Source organism: Hipposideros armiger, unplaced genomic scaffold, assembly GCF_001890085.2.
Source record: "Hipposideros armiger isolate ML-2016 unplaced genomic scaffold, ASM189008v1 scaffold_197, whole genome shotgun sequence".
NCBI lineage: Eukaryota > Metazoa > Chordata > Mammalia > Chiroptera > Hipposideridae > Hipposideros > Hipposideros armiger.
In genome coordinates, this window is record NW_017731547.1 from 2,059,654 (window position 1) to 2,083,180 (window position 23,527).

General features: G+C 35.0%; 1 pseudogene; it reads right to left on the reverse strand.

Moving 5' to 3' along the window:
• Positions 1-22,375: 22,375 nt before the first annotated feature.
• On the reverse strand, positions 22,376-22,982 carry LOC109388441 (PRELI domain-containing protein 1, mitochondrial pseudogene; annotated as a pseudogene).
• Positions 22,983-23,527: the final 545 nt, after the last annotated feature.

A 23,527-nucleotide genomic window follows, 5' to 3' on the forward strand; every position in this document is an offset into this window, starting at 1 on the left:
TTCAATCATATCGAAACATCTGAAACAATCTTACAATGAACATCCATACACCTTCAATGTAGATTCTATAATGACAGTTTTTCTCTACACACTTTATCAAATATCTATCCACCCCCCCATCAATCTGCCAATTCATGTTGTTTTTATGATGCAATTCTTAGGATGTTGCAGACATCAGTACGTCTTACCCCTAAACTCTTCAGCATGCATGTTAACTTGAGGTCATTTTCGTGTTTATGTCATTTTTCTTACAACTTTATTCAGGTGTGATTTATGTAAAGTAATCTGTATATGTCTAAAACACACCATTTGCTGAGATTTGACATATATATATATATATATATACATACATAGTAATCCATTACTGCAATCAAGATACTGAAAATTCTCTTCACCCGCGAAAGTTTCCTCGTGCTACTTTGAAATCCATCCCTCCCTCTACTCTCTAGACAACCACTGATCTTGTTTTTTTGGTCACTATGGATTATTTTGCATTTTCTAGAATTTTATGTAAATGGAACCAATAGTATGTACCCTTTTATTGATCTACTTTTATTTAACATGTTTTTGAGATTCAACCATCTTATCAATGGTTTGTTCCTTTCAATTGCAGAGTAGTATTTCATTGCATAAATATACTATAGTTTGTTTGTCCCTGCCTGCTCCTATTGATGGGCCACTGGACTACTTCCAGTTTTGAGGCTAATATGAGTAAAGCTATTATGACCATTATAGAAATAGCCTTTTGTCGTCATATGTTTTCATTTTCTTGATTGAATACTTCTAGGTCATATGTAAGTGTCTATTAAGTTTTATTTAAAAAACTGTCGGAACTTTGCCCAAAGCGTATCATTTCATACTCCCAATAGCAGTGTAGCAAAGTCCTAGTTGTTCCACATCTCACCAGCATTTGGTACTGCCAGTTTTTAAAATTTTAGTCACTTTGTGAGATTTGTGGTGGTATCTCTTTTGGTTTTAATTTGAATTTCCCTAATAATTTCCAAAATAACCTACAGTGACTAATGATGTAGAGTATCTTTTCAAGTGCATTTTTGTCATTCATATATTTTCTTTAGTCAAGTGTCGGTTCAAATCTTTCGTTCATGTTATAATTGAATTGTTTATACCTTTATAATTGATCTATATCTATATCTATATCTATAGATAGATAGATAGAAAAATACATAGATATAGATATATATATTCCAGCTACCAGGGATTTAGCAGATATATACTTGGTGACTATTTTCACAAGTCTATTCATTCCCTTAATAGTGTCTTTAGATGAGAAGTTTTTCATTTTCTAATTTAAAAAAGTTTCTAACTTATTTTTAAATTTTAGGTTTATTCTCTTCTGTCTCCCAAGAAACCACTGTCAATACCCAAGTCATGAAAATATTCTGTTTTCTCATAAAAATTTTACAATTTTAACATTTACATTTAGGTCTATGATCCATTTCAAATTTATTTGGGGCCAAAGAGGAAAATATTCTATCTGCCTCTTTATTAAGATAATGGTTTGCTCAACAGAAGGGCAAAAAATGTTTTAATGATACTACTTAAGTGTTTTTATAGATGTGAGGAAACAGTGTCTCTTATACACAGTTGGGGAGATGGTAAATGAATGAACTCTTTTGGGAACACAATTTAACAGTATGTTAAAAAAATGTTAAGGCACATCTCATTTGACCCAAGAATCCCTTTTTGGAAACTCGATCTAAGGAAATACACATACGTGTATACAAGTATGTAAACACAAGTATTTTTTATTATTTTAATGCCTATAATAGCAAAAGAAGACAAAGTCAATGTTATGGGTTGAGTTGTGTCCCCAAAAAAAGATTTGTTGAAGCTCTAACCCTCAGTACCTCAGAATGTCACCTTATTTGGAAATCGGGTCATTGCAGATTAGTTACCGAGAGATTATACTCAAGTAGGATGGGCTCCTAATCCAGTATAACTGGTGTCCTTATAGGAGAGGAGAACATCTTGTGAACATGGGCATACACAGGGAGATAATGATGTGAAGACACACAGGGAGAAGAGTGCCTGGACAGTGACTGGAAAGATGCATCTACAAGTCAAGGAACACCAAGGATTGCCGGCAAACACCAGAAGATAGGAAGAGAGGCAAGGAAGGATTCTTCCCTAGAGCCCTCGGAGAGAGTATGGCCTGCTGAAACTGTGATTTCACACTTCTCGCCTCCAGGCTGACGCAATAAATTTGTGTTGTTGTTTCTTTTAAAGACTGAAGAGGAATAACTGGTGGTTTTATTTATTATCATTAATGCAAAATTTCACAGGTGTCAATTCTTACCTTCTTGAGGGTGGTTATATTTACTCTTTAAGTTATTTCACTTCTGTTTTCTTCCCTGCTTTCTTCTCCTAATTCTATTGCAAATTTCATTCTTACTTTGTAAGGTTAACTGTCTAGCAATGCCATTGCTCTAACTGGGATATCTTTTCTTCTTAAAAGGAATTCTATTAATTTATTTTTTCTATAACATTTTCTTTCTCAAATCTTAATTTTTCTATTTAATCACCATACCATTATGTGTTCTTTTTATGTCAGTTCAGCCTGGTTCTTTTGTGCTTTACAGTATCAGTTAATTTATTTGAATTTCCAATCTATTATGTTCTAAGGAGAGCAAAGTTAAAAACTATATTGTAGACTATTCAAGAAATAATGCATGAAATCATTGTAGCTAAATGATAACATTGATTTTATGGAAACACAATAAAAAATTAACATTCATGTTATCTATATGGTAATAGTGGGAATTCACAAGAACTTCAGTTCCACCCATGTATTAGGAATTGTTCAACTATTAAGCAAATGTATTATAAACAACAATGTTTTAATTTTCCAGCCACTACCATTCTGTCCCTTGGTTGGAATTAAAGTTGAACTCATTTTTTTTTGTCGTGAATTTCACTCAATAGATCTAGGTGCCAGTATAATTAACCCACTTATTTTCTAATAATCCAGATATCATTGAGCTTTAAAAACTATAAATTTTTTCTTTACATTATGGAAAAGCAGATTTTTAATTTTTTCAATAGGGAGTACTGAGAAAGAACAAGTAAGTGTAAGGGTATATTACTTCTTTCCTCCACAACATCACCATTTATAAGACAGTTTTCAGAAAGCCTGGTCCTTGAAATTAAAATCATTGTTGATTACTAGCTTTTATGAATAGATATATTAACAGTTTCAAAAACAACTTCGGTGTTTCTTTTGTGGTGAGCTATGGATTGCAAAGATGGCCATAAACACACACACACACACACACACACACACACACACACACACACAGAAACACATGCAGGCATGCACACATACAGATAGAAATACAATTACCTAAGGAAACCATATTTTTTAGAATCGAGGGAGACACACACAGCAGAAGTAAAGCAGTGTACCTAACTGCAGCTTTCCCTGCCTCCTTGAATCCCTAAAGAAGGCATTTGATTGTGTGGGATAATGTCCACCAAGGGTTATGCCCTACTTAAGAGTGCTTTTTTTTGCTTTCTCATTCAGAATTAAATGAAGAAAATACCGGTTATATGAAATATTAACAGACTTTTGGGACCTGGGACCTTTTTATTCTTCAGCCAAACTTAGTATCAGCAAGACTACATTCCCTAGAAAGCAAAGTGTCCAGATGTGCATTTATATAGTCCAGTGAAATGTCAGGCAATATTGTCCAGAAGTCCCCAAACAATATATATTCATGATTCTAATATTCTAGAGATGCAGTTCTACCCCAAAATATGCAATGATGTAACAATTTCACAGCATATTGCATTCTTAAATTCTAGGATGACATCAAAACATGAATTACTTGGGAAAGTGTATTATTTTAGAGGAGCAGAAAAATCTTGATTGAGATCTCAAAACTAACATTTGTATTGTGTGCTATACTCAGTGAAAGGAGACATTAAATCAAACAATAGAAAAGCAGATGAGAAAACCTGAAAGTGATTTCATATAAAAAAGCCGGAAAGGGCAGCCAGATAGCTCAGTTGGTTAGAGCGCAGTGCTCATAACACCAAAGTTGCCGGTTCGATCCTCAGATGGGCCACTGAGCTGTGCCCTCCACAACTAGATTGAAACAACTACTTGACTTGGAGCTGATGGGTCCTGGAAAAACACACTGTTTCCCAATAAAGAAAAAAAAACAGCCTTAATTTGTTGCTCCCACTTTGAATAATTATCTAAGTGAAAGTCATAAGATTTAAGTGATCTCTTTAAATCATATATTATGGTGATTTTTGACACTGTTCTGTTCAAGAGATGGACCACAATTCCCCTCCTCTTGACTGTGGCTCACTAACTCTGTTCTAATGACAAAAAAACAGAAGTGATTGCTTGTGACTTCTAAATTTAGGTTATTAAAAGAAAATGCCTTCCATTTTAGGTTCTCTCCTTCCCTCTCTCCCTCCCTGCCTCTCCCTCTGCTCCCTCTCCCTCCTCCCCTTCCCCTCCCTCTCTCTAGAAGAGACCATGATCCAAAAAACACCTAGCTAAATAAAACCTGGCTTTCTGTCCCTTACAAACTATGAGATAATAAATATTGGTTGTTTTCAAGTACTAAATTTTAAGATAAATTGTTATGCAACAATAACTAACATATATGTACATTTATATATCTATCTATCTATATCTATCTATCTATCTATCTATCTATCTATCTATCTATATGGAGAGAGACAGAGAAAGGGGGAGAGAGCAAGAGAGAGAGAGAAGGATATTTCTGGCAAGTAAACCTGGCATATTGATGAATAAAAAGGAATATTTCAGACAAGGCAAACTCTAAAACTACAATATGTAAAAATCTTATGTCTGTTTTAATCCAGTAGATCAGACCACTGTAGAAACAAATAATGTGTCTATTACATAAATATCCCTAATAAAAAACTCACAATTCAATAATAAAATGATTCCATATGGCTAGCAATGAAAGATGTTTCATAGCTGAAATATCCAGATGGAAAAGTTGAAATTAACATAATTATAATACTTCCAGCCTTAGAAAGCATATAGTTCAATTCACTCATTTTTTTAAAATTAGGTGAAGAGATTAAGAAGCATTCATAGTTTCCTCTCTAAGTAACTCACAGTTTAGCTAAGTTTTGACTATAATAACTCTCTCAAGCTCACTCAAAACACATTTTTAGACTGTTTTTAGCTTAATCTGCATATAGAAGTCAAGAATATTTGCATGTTAAAGAAGATACATACAAATACATTGAATGTGAAACATATCAAAAATACTTGCCATTTAGTATTTTATATATTTAAAAAAGCTAGGTTTATATCATCATATAAATGCCCTTATTTTGTCTAGGTAGAATAAGAATCATCTGAAACACATTTACTATAATTTCATCAGAATATAGTTGATTAGACAACAAGTATGTAAAATTCAGTAAAATTCTGATAAAAAAAAACATAAAAGTGCCATATTGTTATTACTGCCTTACTCTTAAATGTTTGTAAAGATTAATGTGTTGTTTCTCTGCTTTCATAGTTCCACCTTATGAAGACCTCTTGTTACCAGTTAGTCACTCTCTCAAGAGTTTCTACTGATGAACAGAATGACAAAAGCCCAAGGAAATAATTACAGTTGAATTTATATTTTGAGTGAATTACTGAGGATTTCAACTCCCTTATAATAAAATTATAATCTTGAAAAGTTCTGGGCTGCTAATTTCCTAATTATTGCCATGCCTGTTATACAGAGCAGATGTCAGTAGGTATTACAGATGGGTGGATGGGTGGATGGGTGGGTGAGTAGATGGATAAATAGATGGATAGATAGATAGACAGATAGATAGACAGACAGACATAGATAGGCAGATAATCTCCCAAATGATCTTGTTTGGACAAAAGCATCAGAAGAGAGACTACTATTGCAGATGAGAAAGAGTAATACAATTTGCAGATATAAGATAATATTGTCACAGTGATGTATCCCATTGCTAAGTAGAAATCCTCTTTTATTAACAGGATTTTTTTTTCCTTTTAGTACCTTGACATTGTGTAAAGTCTTTTCACTAAATTCTAGGTGATGAGCAAATTATAAGGTTTTAATAGATTAAATACACACTAATATATTTTACCACTTCCTAAATTATTTCAAATTTTGTATAAATATATAATTAAGGAATTAACAAACAGATAAAGTTTATTTAAAATTCCACAGAAAGAAACTCAATTGTTATCATTATGGCTCATCATTGCAATTAGTGACCACTCTTATTTGGCAAACCATAAATTTGATGGACACTAAAGTATTTTAAAATAGACTTACAGTTTATCATGTCATTAAGATTTCAGCACATTTCTATTAATAAACTAGAATCCTTAGTAAAAAGCACATTAATTACTTTTGCTAATGAAAATAAATTGAAGTGTGGAACCAGTACTAGTCACTACAGAGAACTACCACAGACTTAGCAACGTTAAGAAAGGGGGGATTTTAGCAGTACATGTACCTATATATTATGTTTTTCCTCTTTGATAGGGTGTTTTGTAATTGTATTTTACTGGAAGACAGAATAATTAAGTTTATCAAGTACAGTAATTCCTGAATTTGAGGAAATATCTCTGTAGAACTATTTTTCACTTTTTATCATTAATTATTTCATAGTACATTTCCTTGAATGCTCCTTTTGTCCTTTCTGTGGTTTTCAGTTACTTTCCCTCTTACCATTAGGGCTTGCAGGTATTTTATAACAGGTATTTTTGCCTCTTTTCCAGGGCATGAGAAAACCTTTCTAAACTCAGACTCATGTAGTCTAATCTCCCATTTTCAACATATTATGTTAGCCTGCTTTCTAAAAATTAGCTTTGATTTTTCATGTTATGCCTCAAATGGACTTTCTGCTTGGATTTCCATTATAGTTTTGTCCTTGAAATTGTTCTTTCTTCCATTCATTCATACATACATTTATTCATTATCTATTATTATTTTCATTCAATTGACATCTATTTATTGATCCCCATGATCTATCATATTCAGAACAAACCAAGAAGAACAACAATGAACAGGGCAGAAACAATCATTACTTTCATGGCACTTCAGCAAGAGTCATTTTGCAAAAATAATTCTTTAATATAAATGGTAACATGTGCTATGAAGAAAAACAGCAGAGAAAACTAAGATTATAATGTTAGGGTAACAATCAAAGGAAACAAGGGAAAAATCTTCACTATAAAAACAATATTTAAGTAAATACAATTAGAAGCAGTTGTAAATAACCACATGTGGGAAGTAAGAAAAGGGGAGAAGTCCAGGAAAAGAAAGTAACACGCTAGAAAGCCCTGGAAGGCACAAATGCGTGGAGAAACTAAAGATTGGTATTACTCGTATGTCTGAAGTATAGTGAGGGAGGGAGAGGAGAGAACAGCAAGAGATGAGGCTGAAGACGCGTTCCATAGTCAGATCATGTAGTGATTTGTAGGCCCTATTATAGATTTTGGACTTTATTCTAAGTGCATTTAGTTAATGGAAGGTTAGAACAGTGCAAAATTATGTAGTTGGTAATCTTTAGATTTGTTCATGGTTTGCTTTAAAACTGTGAACTCAGGAAATTGCAGTTCTAATGAGGATGTTGGATATAAAACTAGCTAAAATAGATCTCAGGATCCAAGCTTGATTCATTTGCTCTGATATTCATTTGTTAGACAATAAAGGTCAGCTGTCTATTAAATAAGCTTCAAGCAATGTTGCTTATAGAAAGGTTAACATAAATATTTCAATGATTTTATTAAAAGTTACCATATATGATAACATACCTAAACTAATTGTGAATAACAATTTTTTACAGGTACAAGATTTGTATAGAAAAAAAATAAGCCTTAAAAATATTTTAAAAATGAAAAAAATAAAAAAATGAATGGATAGCATCATACTTAATGGTGAGAAACTCGAAGCTTTCCTGCCAAGATCAGATATGAGAGAAGGGTGGGATGTTCCCTCCCAAAACTACTTTTCAACATCATACTGGAAGTTCTAGCTTATGCAATAAGAAAATAGAAGGCATACAGATTGGAAAGGAAAAAATAAAAGTGTCTTTATTCAAAAATGGCATCGTATATGTCAAATATTGGAAATAATCGACAACAAAAAACCCTCCCAGAATTAATAAGCAATTATAACAAGGTTGCAGGATATCAAGTTAATATGCAAAAGTGAATTCCTTTATAACCGTAATGACCCATTAGAATTTTAAATTTTAAAAAACAATACAATTTACATTAGCACCCCCCATAAATGAAATACTTGGGTTTAAATATAAAAAATATATATGTACAGTGCAGTGATCAAGCCTCTACCCCATCCATGAAGTGGTCTCCCTAACACGACATGTGACCATCTGGCACCCTACAAAATATTTATCACTGCACTGTACACCTGAAGCTGATGTTGTATTATACTGTATGTCAACTATAATTAAATATATATATATATATATACATATATACATATAGATAGATAGATAGATAGATAGATAGATAGATAGATAGATAGTCACGGAATGTGGAGTATAGTGTGGGAGTGGAGTCAAGGGAATTTAATAGATATGTATAATATGGAGGGGTGGAGTGGGCCGGCGGATTGGGGGAGGGGGTTGTCACTTCGAGGGATAAAAAGTATAACTATTGCACTGTGTTGTACAGCTTAAACTAATTAAGAAAATGTTTATTTCACAATAAAAAATATATATGTATGAGCTCTATAAGAGGAAAATTACAAAGATACTTACAAAGAAATTTAACCAAAGAGGTGAAAGATCTGTATAATAAAAACTAAAAGACTTGGGGCCGGCCGAGTGGCGCAATGGTTAAGAACTCGTTCGGGATGCCAGAGGGCCCCGGTTCGGATCCCACATATGAGGGCCAGTGACACTGCCCTCTACAGCTAAGATGCTGAACAACAGCTCAACCTGGAGCTGGGCTGCCGTGAGTCGCCGGCGATGGCGTAGGCTGCAGTCCCTGTGGCAATGGGTTGCCATGGGCTACCGTATGTAGCCAGCGGCCAGCAGCCGCAGTGAGCGGCCGTCCAGAAGCCGGCGACTGATCTGCCTCGCCCGGGAGGAGCGCAATGATGGTGCCAACTTGGGCCAGTGAAGCAGCGTCCTCCACAACTAGATTGAAGAACAAAACGACAGTAACTTGTCTGTTCCCCTTCCCCCAATTCCCCAGCACTGTTCCCATCCCCCCAATTACCCAATAAAAAAAAATCTTTAAAAAAAACAAACAAAAAACAAACAAAAAAACTACAAGACTTGATGAAATAAATTTTTTGAAGTACAAATGGAAAGACAATCTGTGTCTGTGGATCAGAAGGATGAACATTGTGAAAATGTCCATATTACCCAAAACCACCTATAGATTTAATGTAATCCCTATCAAAATTCCAATGGCATTTTTTCACAGAAATAGAAAAAACAATCCTAAAAAACGTGTGGAACCACAAACAATCCTGATTTCCAAAGCAATCCTGAGAAACAAGAACAAAGTTAGAGGCATCATACTTCATGATTTTAAGCTACACTATAAAGTTAGTAGTCATCAAACCAGTGTGGTACTGGCATAAGAAATAGACACATAGACCAATGGAACAGAATTGATAGCCCAGAAACAAACCCTTGCGTATTCAGTCATCCAATATATGACAAGGGAGCCAAGGATACTCAATGGGAAAGGACAGTTTCTTTATTAAATGGTATTGTGAAACTGGATAACCACATGCAGAAGAATTAAATTTTATCCCTCCATTACACCACTCAAAACAATGAATTCTAAATGGATTAAAGGCAAACATAAGATGTGAAACAATGAAACTTTGAGAAGCAAAAATAGGAAAAAATCTTGACATTGGTCTCTAACGATTTTCTGGATATGACACCAAAAGTACAAGAAACAAAGCAAAAACAAATAAGTGAGATTATACCCAACTAAAAGCTTCTGCATAGCAAAAGAAATGATCAACAAAATGAAAAGGCAACTTTCAAAGTGGGAGAAAATATTTGCAAACCATATATCTGATAAGGGGTTAATATCCAAAATATTTAAAAATTCATACAACTTAATATCAAACATAAATAAATGGTCCAATTAAAACTGAGCCAAGTATCTGAATAGACATTTTTTTTCAAAGAAGACATACAAATGGCCAATAGGTACATGAGAAGATGCTCAGTGTCACTATTCATCAAGACCACAATAAGATATCACCTCACATATGTCAGAATGACTATTATTAAAAAGACAAAAAAACAAGTGTTGGCTAGGATGTGGAGAAAAAGAGAACCCTTGTACGCTGTTGGTGGGACTGTAAATGGCACAACCACTATGAATCACACCATGAAACTTCCTCAAAAATTAAAAAAAAAAAGAACTACCATATAATTTAGCAATCCTACTTCTGGTTATTTATCCAAAGAAAATGAAAACAGGACCTTGACCATGTACATTCCATGTTCATTGCAGCATTATTCACAATAGCAAGGTATAGAATCATAATTGTCCATTGATAGATGAATGGATAAAGAAGATGTGGTACATATTTACAAGGGAATGTTATTCAGCCATAAAAAAAAGGAATTCCTGCTATTTGCAACAACTTTGATGAACTTTGAGGGCATTATGCTAAGTGAAATAGGTCAGACAGAGAAAGAAAAATACTGTATTATATCACTTATATGTGGAATCTAACAAAGCTGAACTCAGTGAGGAGAGTGGGGGCTACCAGAATTTGCGGAGGAGGGGAGGGCAGACTGGGGAAATACCCATCAAAGGGTACAAACTTCCAGTTATAACATTTGTAAGTCCAGGGGATCTAATGTACAGCATGGTGATTATAACTAATACTGTATTATATACTTGGAACTTGCTAAGAGAATAGATCTTAAATGTTCTTACCACAAAAAAGAAGTGGTATTATGTGATGGGATGTAGGTGTTAGCTAATGCTATGGTGGGAATCATTCTGTAATGATTGTATACAATGTCTGTGAACTTAATTGTCAGAGTGTGTGTGTGTGTGTGTGTGTGTGTGTGTGTGTGTGTGTGAGAGAGAGAGAGTGTATGCTCACGCGCGCGCACTGAGGGTGCCAAAAAATGTATACACATTTAAAAAAAGGGAAACTGTATTAAAATTGTAATACTCAATATATACCAATAACAAAAGATGAATACAAGTCACATTTGACTTCTGCAATTCCAAGAGGTGCTCAAAGTGGTTACCATCAGCGTCCAGACATTTCTGATTATGGTGAACTACTGCTTGAGCAACATTTACCAAAGTGTCCACTTGTATACATTTTTTTTGGTACCCCCCCAGTATATGAAGTTTCCTACAAATAAATTAAAAAGGCATATAGCCCAATATAAAAATGATCAATAGACTTGAACAGGTACTTCCAAAATCAGGACATTCATATGGCTAAGAAATATATGAAAATGTGCTCAACATCATTGGTCATCAGGAAAAATAAATATTAAAAGCACTGATCTTGAGGGCATTATGCTAAGTGAGATAAGTCAGACACAGAAAAACAAATACTGCATGATATTATTTACATGTGGAATCTAAAAAAACCAAACTTATAAAAACAGAAAGTAGAATGATGGTTACAAGGAGCTTGGGGTAGGAAAATTGGGGAGCTGTTGTTTCTGGGTACAAACTGATAACTATTGTTAGTAGATAAATAAATCCTGAGATCTAATTCACAACATTGTGATTATAGTCAACAATACTGTGTTATAAACGTCATAGTTGCTAGATTTTAATTATTCTCACCACACACACACACAAGAAAGGTAATTATGTGACATGATAGAGGTGCTTGCTAAAGCTATGGTAGAAATTATATTGCAATATGTAAACGTATCAAATCAACACATTGTATACCTTAAACTTACACAATTTTATATGTCAATTATATCTCAAAATAAATAATTTTAAACACTGTCATTCTTTTTTAGTTTAGGTATTCTGGTAGATGGTTAATGTCATAAACCTAATTTATGATTGTCCGAAAAGATGCAGTATTTTACTGATTACAATAGAATCTCCAGTTGTGAAATTTAGAAATTACTTAGGTACACAATTAAAGTAATGAGATAATTGTTGTAAAAATTGATGTTGAATGCTCAAAAATTATTCAGCACGGCAATATTTTCTGTCCTGCTGCTTATTTTCAACAAAAATTAAGTAATGCTTGAATTTTTAAGAAAACTTATTTGTAACCCTTTCCAAATCAGCGTAGATATCCTATGACGACTGTTGAACTTATTTGTAAATATGCAAATGTACTCTTAAATTTTAGGTGCATTTAGTTCAAAATGATGTGGAAATATTTAATCAGAGTATTCAATGAATGCAGCACAAAGGAGTTTATATTTTGAATCTATAAGCATAATAAAATTATTGAAAACAAACCTACAAACTTAGTGGTATTGCTTCCTGCTAAAGCAATTAGGAATTGAACAAATAAAATAAAGATGCAAATGCCAATGAGATAACCTGAGAATCTGTACTGCTGCTGTAGAATGTCTCAACTTGTGGGATCAACCACCTATTTTTAATTGGTTCCATTTCTATTCTGTACTGCAATGCAAAAAAAGTTAAAGAAGTTTGATGTGTTTTAACCTGGAGACCTTCAAAATAATTGTAGAAACACAAATTGTTTTACTTTTATTTGTAAAAATATTTTAAAATAAATATTCTAAGTTAAGGCAAAAATCCAATAACTGTAGAAACATTGACATAGAAATGCTTGCATATTTAACTAAAACAGACTTGTAAATATCCTCTATTTAGCAGAATTTTCTCTGAGCTTAATACTGTGGCAACTATAGTTAGAATATTTTTTTGATGAGAATAGTATATGGACTACAGAGGCTACTCAATTAAAATTATACGTTTTTTAATTGCTAACTGCAAAATACAATTTTAAAGAGTATGACAAGATACATTATGAAAAAATCAAAATCAAAGAAATTTCAGAAACACACTTGTGGTATAGTATCAGAAAGGAAAACTATGAAACTGAATAAAATGTTATTATTCTAATATATTTAATTGCATTATTGGAATATCCAAATAATCAATATAAATACTTTTAAGACATTTTCATTTAATACACATAGATTTTTATAAATAATTTTACGTTTGAAAATGCTTGAATAAAATTTTTATGTCCATTGACATTATAAAACTGATTTTTCTGAGTGATAATTTTTAATTAAAAAATATTTATTGCCTCCATTTTCACAAGTGTCCTACTTGTGGATAACTTAAAAAAACTATATATTACATATACTGATAGACTGAGAAGTCTGGTTAGATGACCTCTTAAGTTAGTCCTAATCCTGATATCCTATGAATCTTAGACTGACAGTTCTTTATCAACTGCCAGAAATGGCCTCTTGACCGTCTTTAATAGATAAAGATCCTAGGTCAGCTTCAGTTCAGTCAAGGCATCAATTAAGGAATCAGCAATTCTGAATGGAAACCTTCTTGGTAAAATAAAGATCATCTGTGTTTCCTGGTGTTTTCCAGATACTACCATAGTGGCACCCCACTCCAGCCCTGCCAAACCCTCTTATTCATCCTGAATGTTCAACATTCTGGATATAAAACTTTTCCTGAATTTTTTGGCTTGCTAGAAGGGATTTCGTCTGGAAGAGTCTGCCTCTTGTCTTCAGTATGTGACACAATAAGTTAACATCTCCAACCAGGACAACTGGAGGACACCTTGTCTCTAGTTATTTGCCCAAGTGACAAGCTAGCTACCTTTTTTATCTTTTATGAGCTACCTGTTTATCTTAACTTCTTTTTCCCTATTTCCAAGGTTAATTAGTGATCTCCAAAAATATTTTTAAAATTAAAAATTAAAACTTCAGATCAACAATTCACTTGAATTATTAAGGGGAATTCTGTGTCAAATGCCCTATTGTGTTTCATTGCTAATAAGTCAACAAGTTTAAAGAATGGGTAATCCAACTTATTGTAAGTGTAAATATGTATTCAAATTGCTGAGATTTATATTTTCTCAAGGTTCAAAAACAGGAATGATTCTATAATAGCCTGCTATTTTATTAGCATATATATTTAGTTTGTCCCTAAATAGAATAAGCTTGTGTTTTTATTCATTTATTTTTCTATGCAGTTGAGCCTTGAACAACATGGGTTTAAACTGTTTGAGTCCACTTACATGTGAATTGTTTTCAATAAATATTATAAATTAATTTTCTTTCTTACAATTTTTCTAGTAACATTTGTTCCTGAGCTTACTTTATTGTAAGAATAGAGAATATAATACATATAACATACAAAATGTGTTAACTGACTGTTTATGGTATTGCTAAGGCCAATAGTGGGCTATTAGTAGTTAAGTTTTCCAAGACTCAAAAGTTATACATGGATTTTCCACTGTGGGAGGGTTCGGCCCTTCTAATCCCTGAGTCGGTCAAGGGTTGAACTGTACTGAAATGTGACAACCCTAATGGATGCTTCAAGGGAACACTCAGTTCTTGCATAAATATTTTTTAGCATATTTCATCAGTTGACTCATAGCTTTGAGAAGTAAGCTCAGTGTTATGTGAAGGGCACTGTGTATTTGGGATCTTGGTGCACTTGAAAGCCACCAAGGAAAACTGTATACTTTTACAAGAATATGTAAAAGACAGAACTAAATATTACATGTGGCTGATTTAAACAAAAGTGAAGTTTGCTTTGATGATAACATCAATCTTCAAAAAGAAAAACCTTATTCATTGATCTAATATCTTTGTCACCTCTATTGATCTTAAAAAGAAACATTAATTTTGTTGTTCTTATAAAAAATAGACAGTTTGGGAGGTGATTTACTCTTTAAAAAAACACTTTAGTTTTTTTAAAAAAATATTGCTTCTGACATGTAATCTGTTCTAGTAAAATTGCTTGTTGAAATTTCTATTGGAAGTGAATTTTTACCTTAATAGAGTTTCTGAAAGTCATTCAGAATTAAAGTGATATGTTTGCATTTATTTGGCAGTTGATTTTTTTTATTGGCATTATGGGTGATTCCTTAGAACAATTGCTATGCAAAACACTTTCAATTTCTTTAAGACTCTACAAGTACTACACAGTAGGAGAGCTAAAACAACTAATGAACTTGAAAAGTCAATATGCTGAATTAGGAAAAAAAAAAGAAAATAAAAGCAAAATCAAGAACACTGAAAACAACATTCACGTGCTGAACTTAGGGTACAACCTAGACAGCTTGTGGTTTTTGAAAGACAGTAATAAATAGAGGATATATGATTTCTTAATCTTAAACCAAGGAAAAATAATGTATTTTATATTTCTTTGTGATGCCTTTGATTTTATTTTGTTTTGAACCATGCATTAATACCTTATCAAGCAGCAGTATAAGCAGTCTGAATAATACCGTCAGCAAATCCTAATTGAAAATGTAATCTCACCATGCTAATACGGTAAAAGATTCATTCAATTCAGGAAATTCTTGGGTCTGTTGCTCATAAAATATGGAAACACAGGATCATAATTGCGTAATACAAACTCATGAAAGGCATCTGGTCTCAATCTCCAGCATATAAAGTGATTTAATTTGTTCACTGAAGAGTTGCATTCCTAATTGTCTTAGAAGTACTTTTTTTGTAATTAAAGATAAATACTATATCCTTTTTCATACAGGCAATATTTTATTTAAAAAGACTTTGTAAATGGCACATATTTTCTAAATAATCAATGCTCTAAAGAATATTTTTAAAAAGGTCACCTATCAAATTTTATTTTTTTTCAATAAATAGCCTCTTCCTGGGTGCCAATCTAAATACTTGAAACAATTGAAAATTTTTGAAAATAATGGATTTATTTCTCTATCAATGAAATGTAAGACATGTTCTTTCAATTTTCTTAAACCATTGATAGAATAATTACTTCAAAATCTATTTTGTTTGCCATGGGCAAAATCAAACAGTTGTAATGAAAAATAGAATAAATCCAAATAGATCTTTTAGGTAATTTAGATCAACAAAGAAGAAAAAAGAAAAAAAAAGAAGAGAAATAAACAAAAAGGCAATGTCAGCCTTATTTTTTTTCCATTCTGGCTGTATATAAAGTATAATCATAAAAACATGAGACATATATATTTACAATATACCAATGAAGCAAGTTCTGTATTTCAAAGAGGCAATCTTTGAAGACTCTGTACCCCTCTCAAGAAAATTCCTTTTTTCAAAATATTTTTTAAGTCCTTGGAAATGTTCTCTAAATCAGTTAACATGTGATAACTTTGTCATTCACATTTTCAGGAGGCTAAGTTCTATATGACCTTAGTTTATTGCTACGAATCAGAATAATTTCAAGAAATAAGAGTTATTAACCATTGAGCACCTTCCCAAGAATGTTTCACTGACTCCCCCCAGTATGTTCAAAAGAGAAATTTCACAAATTATTTTGGAAATAGAATCTCAAAAGTGTAAAGTTTTGCAAGGTGATCATTTTCAAGCCTTTAAATGTGAAGTTTTTCATGTATTTTAAAAAGATACTATCAAACAAGCCAACTAAATAATACCTACTGTACTATAAAAGTATTCTAATTTTTGAAGCTGATTATTTTTGTAATGAACCACACTTCATATTTTAATGCTGAATAATATATATGCCCATTTCTATCAGTAAGTGATTATTATTCCACATGAGAAATATGACTTCTTACAATCAATGAAGAGTAGCTTTTATAGAAGACTTAAAAAATTTTTTTTCAGTAAATAAAAGAATCAGGCTATTTAAGCATTTTACTGATCACAATGGCATTCAACTCACCATTTTTAAATACAAACTCTGAAAGATCAATAAAAATATACCTTATTACTTTAAGAATACGTGAAACATCTAAAATTTCTAGTAACTGCTACTGAGGGGCAATGACCATTCAAGGGTCATGGTATTCTGGATGCAAAATATTCTTTAGGGCATCTGAGCATAAACACTAATAGTTTTCCCACATAAGGATGTTCACGTGTTGATGCTGAATTTCAAATTCCCAAACTGGAAGAGTTAAGCACTTATTATCATCAATATACATTCTGTATTATTCATATAAGTCCTCCATGAACAGAGATCCACATGCTGAATACAAATCGGCAATATAAAAAATAATTATTGAGCTTACCAGATCTGGTGAGATGCTGTCTTGCCCAATTGTGTCACTGGAAGCCGTGTGTCCTCTCAGGTCCCCTGGAAGCCTAAAGTGGCTTTGCTAAGTATCCTGCATCTGTGGTCATCTTCCTTCCAGTAAAATTTGGACTCCTTGGTAAAATGAATCACAAATTTATGCTACTATTATAGAATAAGTATGTATCTATGATTTTCATGGTACTCTATAGTCTTCTACTCCAAGGGTTCAGTGGATGCAACTATTGAGAGACAGCATCCTCCCAATGCTGCTTCTCCTTAAGGGTTTGAGGTGAAGCTCAGACATGGTGAATTTCTTGACAACGTGAGAAGTGATTAAACCTGGTGCTTTAGTTGTCTCCATTCTACTCGTCACCTAAATTATTTACAGCTGTAGGTCCTTCAGCTACAGCATTTATCAGAAATAGTAACTGATACATCCAATAGCAATACTGGGTTGTCGGAAAAGTCATGACACATTTTTGCAACGAAAAACAGAAAAAATACATCATGACTTTTCCGACAGCCCAATATTATTCACACTCCAAAACAATGAAACACTGGAGGAGTGAAATTACATTAAAAGAAAAACAATAAACTGCAAAATGGGCACAGATGGACCAAACTTTCTAAATAAGCAAGATAAATATAGTAAAGGAAATAAGTGAATAAATTAGCAATATGAGAGAATAAGAACTTGTAATAAAAGAACAAAGGGGAAATGTTAATATCAAAATGTAATAATTGATGACACAGGGTAAAAGGTAGAATGTACACAGCTAAAGAAACATTTGTCAATTTAAAACTCAGGCTGAAAAACTTCCCTAAAAGGAAAGAGAAAAACCATAATGAATAAAAAACATAAGGTTAAACATATGGATGATAGAAGTAGAAGCTTCAAAATCCAAGTAATAAGAATCCTAGATAAAGAAAAATGGAAATGGAGAAATAAAAATATTTGAAGAAATCTTGGATATATGTCTCATAAAATATAATTCTGAAATAAATTTATATATATAAGAAACAATAAAGAATGTCAAATTAGGGAAATTCATTGAGTGACAAAAATCATACAGAAAAACAAAAATTGTACTAAAATTTAGTAAAATTTAAGAGTGCTCAAGATAAAGAAAAATTTAGAGATATTTTAGTGAGACAGAATAGATCTCATACACAGCACTAGATTCCCAAACTAAATTACTTTTGAGATGAAATAGAGGATGACTTTTAATGATTTGAAGAATACAAGATTTCAACCTGAAGTTTGTCATTTTCAGTGAAACTATTAAAACATCAGATCATAGTTAAAATATTTATAGGAATCAAAAGGCCACAGCAAATTTGCCATGTAAAACCCACATAAAACAAAGTTTTAGTCAAGTATTCAAATAAGAAGAGGGAAAGAAATCTCCAGGTAACATCACAAAAGATATGGCAGTAATTTTGAACAAATATCTTAATGAAGTTGTCCATTTAAAAAGAAAAATATACATATATACATACATACATAAGAGAAAATAAGACAGTACATCCATTAAAAAAATCCTTAAAATTTATAAAATACTAACATAGTTCCAGTATGAGAGATGGGTGAGACTCTAGCATATGAGAGGATGAGAAAATTCTTAGTTTTTAAAGAGGATCTATTTTAAAGGTATGTTTTTTAAAAGAGACACAAATGACCGAAGGAAAACTGAAAGTTACACTGTATAAAGATAGAATAAAGATATAGTAAGTCATTACTAACCCAAATAGCTGGAGTAGGTATACAGAAACAATAGCCTTTGTGAAGAAAACTTGCCAGGACATTATAACAATTTTGAATATATATTGTAGTGGATACTGGGGGCTGCCACCAGGTCCTTCATCTTTAGTACAGGCATACCTCAGTGATATTATGGGTTCAGTTCTACACCACCTCAACAAAGCAAGTTGTAATCTTCTTGCTGGCGGAGGGTCCTTGCCTTCATTTTATACAAAACCACACCTGTGAAGTGCAATAAAGCCACAGGCAATAAAATGAGGTACACCTGTACTGAAACACTCATTCCCCAGCTGTTGGGAATATTGTAGGTCATAGCTTGCAGGTGAGGCCTCCTTATTATTGCCCTCAACTGAAGAGTGTTGCCTTCTCTGAGGTCACACCCACATCCAATAACTGATCAATGAAAAAATATAAAGGCATATTGTACTTTCCAAGTTTGGGGCTACTCCACAAGGCCATCTTAACCTCAGAGTTCCTTATGGGATTGGCTGAGCCCTTTGTCGTGACCACATCACAGCTCACAGCCTATCTTCTCCTTCTGCTAAATACTACTTACTTCAGCCCTCCACAAGGGATGCTATTAAGAATAATTCCTGGGGCCGGCCGAGTGGCGCGATGGTTAAGAACTGGCTTGGGATGCCAGAGGGCCCCGGTTTGGATCCCACATATGAGGGCCAGTGACACTGCCCTCTACAGCTAAGATGCTGAACAACAGCTCAACCTGGAGCTGGGCAGCCGTGAGTCGCCGGCGACGGCGTGGGCTGCAGCACCTGTGGCAGTGGGTTGCCATGGGCTACCGTGTGTAGCCAGCAGCCAGCGTGAGCGGCCAGCAGCCGCAGTGAGCGGCCGTCCAGAAGCTGGTGACTGATCTGCCTCACCCGGGAAGAGCGCAATGATGGTGCCAACTTGGGCCAGTGAAGCAACGTCCTCCACAACTAGACTGAAGAACAAAATGACAGCAACTTGTCTGTTCCCCTTCCCCCAATTCCCCAGCACTGTTCCCATCCCCCCAATTCCCCAATAAAAAAAATCTTTAAAAAAAAATTTAAAAAAAAAGAATAATTCCTAAGTGGTAATCTCCATCTCAGTCTCCTTTCTAGGTGACCTGCATTGCAACAGTTGGTACCTGGATTGTTGCCAGAAAACAGATGCTAAGATGATGCTTTGAAACCGATCACCTACGGCTCAGCTAGCAATGAGAACTTCATCACTGGAGGAAGATGGATCCCTGATGGCACATGGTGGCAAGCCAATAGTTAAAACTTGCCCCCATGGTCAAGTGGAATGGTGTACCATGGAAGGGCATGCTCTAGCTGGGATAACATACCAAGCATATGATACGTATAGGGGAAATACTATACTTATAGTAATGTATAGTAATATTATAATGGAATTAGATGTCTATTTCTGGGGGCAATAAATGCTTGAAAGAGACACAATAAAAGACTGAGAATAATTAATCACAATGAAAGATAAATTTGAAACTTAAAGAGCCTCATTAGCAGTATTAAAAAAAGTATGCATTTCATTTCGTGCTAGAAAGGGGAGAACAAGTTGATGATCAAGCCCAGGGCCAAGAGTAGCAGAGCTTGAAATATTGGGTTGTTGGAAAAGTCATGACGCATTTTTGCAACGAAAAACATAGAAAAAATACGTCATGACTTTTCCAACAACCCAATATATTTGACTTCTCAAGCCAAGCAGGTCTGCCATACCAGAGTCAGGTCCCTATTGGAAAGAATTGGACCTTTAGCATGATATGGGAGACATCTAAAATGATGTACTTGAAAATCTCGAATCTCCATATTCCCCTGAATTCTTTGGACATGAGAAAGAGGCCACTCTTTCCTGTTAATGTCTATCACTCCCACTTTCCTTGAAGATGATGCAAAGGCCTCTGCCTTGTGAGCAACAGATGTCCCCTTCAGAATTTATCTCTACCACTTATCCTTGCCATTAGATGGAAAACTGGAGTTCTTCCGTGACCTGGACAGAGAGATGTTGGGCTCCCTGAAGAAGAAAGAAACCATATCCCAAAAGAACAGCATGGCCACACGGTCTAGCTAAAAATACACTGGCAAGAGCCAGACAAGTATTTCTTGAACTGCATCCTGAATGTGCAGGATGAAGACGACAAGAGGTCTGGAGATAAATGTGAATAAGAAAGAGTACATTTTTCAGAGTACTGAATTTAAAACCCTAGGGAGGTCCCTGCAAAAGGTATTATACTAACTTGCTGCTAACATGACTCAGAAGTTTGGAGAAGTTCGCTTGGGTCATACCAAGTGGAAGTAGAAATGCCAGACCTGCCATGACAGACAGTGGAAGAAAGTATCAAAAGTCTCTGAGAAGATGACATGCTAGAGTGATATGCTATATAAGGATGAAAAATCACCAGATAATTTTGTCATATTGGGAGCCCAAATAATATTCTGTTTACCAGAGCAGCAAGGAGTGCGCTAGTAGGAGGGGAAACCATATCATTGTGCAGCTCAATGGTGGCCATGGCTGATACCAGGAAATTCTGTTAGTGAAGTGAGCTACCTGATAACAATGAGAATGATAGTTTCCAAATTAGGAGGCCATGTGACCGTGCTTAAACATCAGAGGCAAGGTTGGCATCATTATTTTAATGAAAAGCACAATCAGATAGCAAGGGTGGCCTGATCGGCAGAGATTTACAAAGATAGTTATTGGAAAATCACACCCTTAGAAGCAAGAAAGGTAAGGAGCCAATAAGGGCATTGATCAATTTATAAACCTACAATAAATAAAAGGTGGGTTATCAAGAGACAGAGGACAGCCACCTCCAAAAAGCTCATGACCCGTTGCCTACTTTCTGAACCAGAACCAGTTTTTAGGTCAGAAAGCCACTGATTGGAAGAGAATCTGGTTCCTCAAGAGCAAGGAGCCTGTAACAAGGGAATATAGTAATTGTTCTCCTAATCTATCCCCCAAAACATCTATATCCATTTTTTTTAGGTAATTGTATGCTGGGAATAGAGAAACATTCAAATATTTCAAGTACTCTTGGACATGAGGGCTAAATTTTTTTTTTTGGGGGGGGCTGATTGAATTCAACAAGTATTTATTGAGTGCCTATTATGTGCTAGGTACTTGGGACATATCAGCGAACAAAACAAAGGTCCCTGCCCTCGTAGAGCTTATAGTCTAGTGTTTATGAACATTTTCCCGGCACGCTGTGACCATGGGCAAGTCCCAGCACCTCTCTGCCCCTCTGTCCTCAGCTGCCCCATGCGGGAAGAAGCAGGTCGGGCCCAGATGTGGGTAACTGTGTCCAGTGCATGTAGAATGCAAACAAGATACCACCCCCGACCCACCACTCAGACAATAGATTGGCCTGGAAGTTGACATTTCATAATAAAGTACAGGGGAAGGGCAGGGGATTAGAGCTGGGCAGTCTGGTATGCTGCCACTCCTGGACTGGGCTGCTGCTGCTTGGTGGCTGCCTTCCTGGTAAGGTCCTTGGCCTTCTCTGGAGCTGCCTGTGCCATCTCCTTTGCCTTCTCCTTGGCTTCCTGGGCTATCTCAGCAAGGGTTTTGGAAGGGGCCTCACCTTGCAACTTGGCCAAGATATAATATATTCAAAACCCTTCACTGTCTTGATTACATTGCTTTTGAACCAGGTGAGACCATATTCCTGGACAGCTTTGGAGACACAAAATAAACTAGAGGAGACCCAGGCTTCCACCACAGCTGGCTGTAGGTGGTCATGGTCTGGCTCTGTGGGTCTACAATAGAATCCCCTAGAGTGCACACGGAGGGAGCAACATCGGCAGGTAACAGTCGCTCGGCCCAGTGGGGCATACTGTTGCTCATGGTCATGAATCTCCGGAACAGGAGTTTCTGGTCAGGGGTCACCTCCCGGTGCACTATGTCTTCTGTCAAGATATGTTTGTTCTAGGAATTCCGGTACCGCTGTCAGAAGGCAGGCAACACGTGGTTCTAGGAACTCAGGAGCACGCTCTAGCCCAGGAAATACTTCACCAACATCCCGGCCAGAGCAGGCTCAGCACCCGCGCAGCCTCAGGGGAGCACAGCCCAGGGGGCTCACGGAGGCCAGGCACGGACTCAGTGCCTACCCACCATGGTTGCAACTCAGTCACCACCATGCCACACCCTACCAGCCACCAAGGCCATGAGTTGTTGGACCATTTGCCCGAGGGTTAAGTTTTATTGATACTTGGAGAACTGATACATGATCATTCCACCCCTGTTGGTGAAAGAGTATATAGGGATCAGGTAACATGTGGAATTCTGCCCCAGTCAGGCTTAGCATGTTCACTGGGTTCAACGGCCCAACTATTTCCCTAGTTCCCGAATGTATAATTTAAATGGACATACTTGGGCATTGGCATAGGTCCTGCATTAGTTTTTTCCCTCTTGAGGAGTAAGACCTGTTATTGTGTGGGTCCTCTGAAACTTCCTGCACCACCTTCCCCATCCAGACAGCTGAGATATTAACATAGATATAGATACAGATATATAGATATAGGTATATGCTCATATATATGCATATATATCAACATCCAGGGGGG